The following is a 6,934-nucleotide window of genomic DNA, read 5'->3' as shown; positions in this document are numbered from 1 at the left end:
GATATTGAGATTGAGGATGTCACTGTAGATGTAAACCAGGATGTTGAGGATATAGGTGTAGCTGGCGCTGAGGAGGAAGTTGACGATGAGGATTCTGATGGTGATGTGGTTTGTTTGAATAAGGTCTTAGAAAAAGAAAATAAATCTGCACAGGATATAACAATTTCAATTTAGTAAATTTGATACTATGATATATTAAACCAACATGAAGGCCTACTTGTAATAATAAATTCAGCAAGTAGTTGGTGGTGCTCCAGGAAGATAGTTATGACAACTATGAAAAAGAAAGGGGGGTATGGACCTTTGGAGAGAGCAAAGGACCAAAAAAAAGGGGAAACTATAGGCCTTTTCCTGGGCACACTTGAAAAAATTGAAATGATGAAATTATTAAAAATTAACTTTTATTGATATATACTTAAGAAAAAGCGAGAGCTGGCATAAGTGTTTTGAAAGAGCATAAGTGTTTGCCAGCACCAATGTGCCTGTTATGGGCAAAGTTGTATCATAGGTAAGCGAAAATAAATAAATGATCCCTCATCCACAAGAGAATTCATGCATATCCTCCATACATAGGAGTTTGGATGAATGAGGTCACTACGTCGATTCCGATATAATCTGACAGATACTATAGACCTGAGATCAGATTGATATAATGAGTCCCAAATAGCTTTGGCTGTTGGAGAGTAAAATACCTATGGTACCTAGTATTCCCTGGTGGTTCCCCATCCAGGTACTGACCAGGCCCTGCAGTGCTTGGCTTCCAAGATCAGATGAGTTTGGGCATACTCAGTGCGGTCTGACCGTAGGTAAGTCTGTCTCCTAGGCGCACCGTTTTCCGAATGTGTTGGGACCCAAGATCAGTCACAAAATGTATGGATATTAAGTTATATGATCAGAGATAACTGATGACAATGGTGCAATAAACATGAGTTTTTTTGCTGGGAAATCTGATCAGTGGTGTTTCTGACTTAAACAATGAACTTTGCAGTCCTGGGATAGATACTGTCAAACAGAAAGTATGCTCCCAATTAGCCTAGGCAGCGAGAGGGCTTGGTGGTGCCTACAGTGGTGGAATGATAAAGACTCAGGCAGGAGGGTTTGAGATTGCCCTCTCTGAAAAAATCAGGACAGAAAATTATATATGTATGTTGTGTCTATAGTAAGGTTAATGTCAGAAATATTTAATTAAGGCATATATGGAAGTTGCAAATTACAAATGTCCCTTTGTGAGAGGGGTAATCCATCTCCACCCTTACCCAGTAGTTATGCACCAAAAACAAAGAGATTGAGCATGATGATCATGAAAATATAAATATTTAAATATAAATATGAGTAGCTATATATATCTCACTTGGTTTAGCTTAACCAGCTTGCCACTGTTAAGTGGGGAAGTGCATATTGGGCCCTATGGGAAGAGAAGGGGGAGCCGGTGGTTTGGGCAAGAAGAGCCCGTTTCCGGCTAAAAGCCGAGGGCTCTCTTACCCTGACCTCTTTTGGAGACCCTCAGATCAGCGGGAATCGAGTAGCGAGGCACCGGAGGCCGCGGTCCGTACAACCGGAAGTTCGGGCGCCGGGACCGGAAGTGACGTACGTTTCGCTCCGAGAGCTTGATCACACGATCGCCTGCTCTCGGAGTGCCCCACAGCCAGTATTTATGAACGCAGCCTGTCAGGGAAGTTTGAGGTGCACCTGTTTATAATTATCTATGTTGAATCACCTGCATGTAGGGAAGTAGATTGCGGAGGACTAGAACGGTGTATTAGAGATGTCATTGAGGTATAATAAGAGTCAGCTTAATCTGATTCTAGTCTAATTGAAGTTTGGGGAACAAAAAAGGAGATCATATAGCCTATATTGAAGACCAATGTGGATGTGGTAATGAAATTTGGAGAGAGTGTGGTCAGATAGAGCAATATACACATGAATGTAAAGAAAAGAGGTGTAACAAGATGTAAGTGAGTAAAAATAAATATAAATCAATATAAATAAAAACTGAAATGATAAGACTGGAAAATTAATAGTAGTATGAAATAATGGAAATAAAAATATAAAATATAAAAAATATGGAAAAATATGATGAAAATTAGTTGATGAGAAAATTATTGTTAATAATAATAATCAACAATAATAATAATAATGATAATACTAATAGTCATACTAATAATAATAATAATAATAATGATGATGATGATGAGTGGCTGGATATAAGTAAAAAAGAGAAAAGGAAATCATGCTACAAATGTGACTGTAAGTGTTGGGAAGTGGTCGGGACACTGTGAGTTAAAAATAATAATAATGAGAAAAGATGAAAAAAATGGAAAAAATGAAATAAATGAAAATATCACATTAAGAAGTCTGTGAATATTTTGGGCAAAAATCAGCTGTTTATATTAAATGAGAAAGAGTTGTTGGTGTGATGTGTATGGGAGGAGAAAAGAGGTGGGGGAGATGTGAAAAAATTAGAGAAGATGGGGGGGGGGGAGAGGAAGGGGGGGGAAGGGGGGAGGGGAGGGGAGTGGGACTGGGTATGAGGTGTGGGAAAAGGTGGCACTGTTGGTTAGGGTATGGATGTTAATTTGAGATATTTAAGTGAATGGAGTGATTGATGACGGGGGGGGGGGGAGGGGAGAAAGGGGAGGGGAGAAGGGGAGAAGACAGGAATATATGGAGGGGGTGGGTGGGTTGGGGGATGGGATTAAGGATTTGCTGTGGTGCGGGGGTTGGGGGGAGAGGGGGGGTGTTGGGGGGGGGGTTGTTGGGGGGGGTTAGTGAAAAGAGGGGAGGGGGAGGTTTGTTTAGGTCGGCGGGTTTGAAGATTGGTGAATATGAGGGCAGTGATTGGTGTGAGTGCCCTTACATAAATCTGTGTGAAAATGTGAGTGAATTGGTGTGGCAAGTTGAAAAAGCTGAGAGGGGGAAAGGTAATTGGATGAGGGTAGGGTGCTAGTGGATTGGAGAAAAGCTGGGGGGGAAAGAGAGGGGGGGGGGTTTGGGCTAAATTGTGCTGGGTAATAAAGTGCGAATTATTTAAAGGTGAGAGGATGGAGATCTAGGGTGTGCAGGCAAGATAAATTGTGCTGAATGAAAAAGGGGTCTTTATAGGAAGACACTGTAGTTTAAATGTTCATTTAGACCTTTAGGAGCCAAGGTGTCCAGTCTGAAAGTCCATTTACTCTCCTTCCTGAGGAGCATTCGTGTAATGTCTCCACCTCGGATCCCTGGTGTGATATGTTCAAGGCCGTGTACTTTGAGATCTTGGACTGAGCTTGAATGATGAGTTAGGAAATGTTTCGCAATGGTTGTCAGTTGTTGCATTCTTTGTTGATGTTTGGCAGCATTCCTAATGTTGCTCATATGTTCAAGAGTTCTGATTTTTAGCATACGGGTAGTCATTCCTACATATCTCAGGCCACATGGGCAGGAGATACAATAAACGAAATTCTTGCTTTTGCAGTTGAAAAAATCATTGATTTTTATCTGATCACCATATTTATCCACCAGTTCTTGCACGTTAACCATATGTTGGCAGATTTTACAATTACCACAGGAATAGCTTCCTTTTATTAGTGGCCCGCGTGGTGGTTGTTGTGAAAAGTGGCTACTGACTAAAAGGTCCTTTAGATTGGGTGATCGACGCCAGCTCAGATCAATCTTGGTATTGAGTTTTTTGGCCAGATCTTCATCAGAGAGTACAATGTGCCAGTGTCTTTGTAGGATGGACTTGATCTCCCTTCATTCTTGCAGAAATCCCCCACGAATCTTATGGTTTGGGATTCTTCTTTACGTTTCTTTATTGTTGTATTGAAGATTAAGTTTTCTCTTGTGGTTTGGGTTATATTGTTTTTAGCTTTTTTGATGGATCGCATACTGTATCCTCTGTCTTTTAATCTAAGTATCAGTTCTTTGCTTCTTATCTTGAAAACTTTATCGCTTGAGCAGTTTCTCCTAAGACGTAGGAATTCTCCTTTAGGGATATTAGTTATTGTAGGGGGAAAATGTGAGCTGGTTTGGTATAGAAGAGTATTGGTAGCTGTGTTCTTCCTGTATATTTCCGTGGAGATCATGTTGTCGGTGTCCCTATAGATTCGGAGGTCCAAGAAAGAAATACTGTCTTTGTTGTAATCACAAGTGAATGAGAGATTAAGAGTATTGTTGTTAAGTTGCTGTATGAACTCCAGAAGTTCAGTTTGTGTGCCATCCCATATGACAAGTATGTCGTCAATGTAACGTGTCCACAATAGAATATGTTTAGTATATGATTCACAGAGGTCAGAGAATACAAACTCCCTCTCCCACCAGCCCAGGAAGAGGTTGGCGTAAGTAGGGGCACATGCTGCCCCCATCGCTGTTCCCCTTACCTGGGTGTAGAAGAGGTTGTTGAAGGTGAAATAGTTCTTGTTCAAAACAAAATGAAGAAGATGTAGTAAAAATTGATGAAAATCATCCATTCCCCGCATTTTCAGAAAATATTCCACCGCCTGGATGCCAAGGTCATGTTTTATACTTGTATATAACGCCTCAGCGTCGAGGCTCACTAGGAGATGTGTTTCTTCCAAGTGTATATCCTTGATCTTTCGAAGGACATCGGTCGTATCCCGGGTATATGATGGGAGTTCCAAAACATAGTCCCTGAGATGTGTGTCCAAAAATGTACAGGCTTTTTCTAGTAGGCCACCATTTCCTGAGACTATGGGCCGACCGGGGGGGTCTTGAAGGTCCTTATGAACCTTGGGTAAGAGGTAGAATGTTGGTACCAGAGGATTATCTACAGTTAGGTAATCTTGTTCTGACTTGGTTATAATGCCATCATGGTATGCCCTGTTGATAATATTCATATACAATTTGGTATACCTTTCTGTAGGGTCAAAAAGACTTTTCTGGTAACATGATTGATCATCTAGTTGTTTCTTGGCTTGTTTAAGATATAGTTCTGTTGGCCAAATCACAACATTACCTCCTTTATCTGATGGTTTCAGGACTACGTCAGTCCAGGATTTCATCTCCTGGAGCGCCTTCCGTTCGCTCGGTGTCAGATTACTCGCGGTGTGATTATACTTCTTATTCAGATATAGTCTGTCCAAATCCCGAGTGACCAAATTCGTGAAAACTTTGACTTCTGGGCATATAGTATCTTTCGGGAAAAAGGATGATTTTTTCTTAAGCAGAGGTCGTGTTTGTTGTGTAGAAGGGATTGGCTCATTAGGATCAGCAAGTTCTTCCAATGTCGCCAGAGCTGTTCTTTCTTGTGATGACAAATTTTCCAAGTCAGGAAAGGATTCAGGTGTACCTGTTCTATCTGTGAAAAACTTGGCTAATAATAATTTTCGTGCAAAGAGTTGTAAATTGGTTTGCCACTGGAATCTATTGAATCTTTTAGTTGGTGAAAAGGTTAGACCTTTTTCCAGGACTGATCTTTGTTGTGCAGTGAGGATATGACTGGAAAGGTTAATTATCTTAAGTTTATTATCGGTCTGATTTATTTCTGGTTCCTGCGGTTGGGATACCGATTTGGAGATGGTGAGCCCCATTTTTTTCTTCCTCTTCTTCTTGCTCCGTCTCGTTTTTCTTTTGCTTGATAGCCACGTGCTCCCCTGGTTTGTTCTAAAAAAACGGTCACTGAGTTGTTGTTTGGTCGGGATGTTGAAGTACTTCGATGGTCCAAGGTATGACTGTCAGTTTCATCCGTACTGGAGAATTCTACTTCCGAGGAAGAGGGGGTGTAGGAATGTCCCACGGGGCATTCTTTTCTAACCGGTCTATTCCACTGAAATATCTTATTGTTGGAAAAGTCCCTCTTGTCCCTAGTAAACTTATTTTTCTTCCTGTCAATTATGGTCTGTTCTTCTTAATTTTCTCAAATCTGTTTTGGAATATAGGGTTTTGTTCCAATTGTTCCAAATTCTTGTCAATTTTGTCAATTTCTTTAGTGCACTCGTCCAAGACAAGGTTATTGTGCTTAATGAGAATGTCAATGAGCTCGTAGGAGCATTTAAGCAAAGTGGTTTCCCACTCCTGTCGTAAATTGGCGGTGAATAGTTCAAATGAGGGGAATAGTTTGGGCCTGAGGCCTCTAGGTATGATTTTTTGTTTCTGATAGTTCTCCAAACTTGTTAAATCCCAATTCGTACGTGTCTGTCGTTGCAAAATATATTTTAATTTCAGGATTTCATCTTCCCAGTTGGGATCTGGATCTTGAATATCATCCCCGGTGGGAAAGATGCTTTCTAAGTCTTCCGTTCTGCGTTTGGTACTTAGTTCAGTTTTTAAATTGAAGGTGGTCATAATTCGGCAATGGGGATAGTAAGTATACAATGGTGATCCTCTGATCCGTGCTAGATTTAGGAGCTGAGATAGACCTCAGTAATAGAGTCTTAGAAAAAGAAAATAAATCTGCACAGGATATAACAATTTCAATTTAGTAAATTTGATACTATGATATATTAAACCAACATGAAGGCCTACTTGTAATAATAAATTCAGCAAGTAGTTGGTGGTGCTCCAGGAAGATAGTTATGACAACTATGAAAAAGAAGGGGGGGTATGGACCTTTGGAGAGAGCAAAGGACCAAAAAAAAGGGGAAACTATAGGCCTTTTCCTGGGCACACTTGAAAAAATTGAAATTATGAAATTATTAAAAATTAACTTTTATTGATATATACTTAAGAAAAAGCGAGAGCTGGCATAAGTGTTTTGAAAGAGCATTAGTGTTTGCCAGCACCAATGTGCCTGTTATGGGCAAAGTTGTATCATAGGTTAGCGAAAATAAATAAATGATCCCTCATCCACAAGAGAATTCATGCATATCCTCCATACATAGGAGTTTGGATGAATGAGGTCACTACGTCGATTCCGATATAATCTGACAGATACTATAGACCTGAGATCAGATTGATATAATGACTCCCAAATAGCTTTGGCTGTTGGAGCGTAAAA

The 6,934-nt window shown here is 40.3% G+C and overlaps 1 pseudogene; it reads right to left on the bottom strand.

Annotated features, from left to right (window-relative positions):
* Positions 1-689: 689 nt before the first annotated feature.
* Positions 690-808, bottom strand: LOC134963583 (5S ribosomal RNA; annotated as a pseudogene).
* Between the last annotated feature and the right edge of the window lie 6,126 nt (positions 809-6,934).

This window comes from Pseudophryne corroboree, chromosome 9 (assembly GCF_028390025.1).
Source record: "Pseudophryne corroboree isolate aPseCor3 chromosome 9, aPseCor3.hap2, whole genome shotgun sequence".
Taxonomy (NCBI): Eukaryota; Metazoa; Chordata; class Amphibia; order Anura; family Myobatrachidae; genus Pseudophryne; species Pseudophryne corroboree.
Note: the sequence above shows the minus strand (reverse complement) of the source record. Positions and strands in the feature narration are given on the sequence as shown.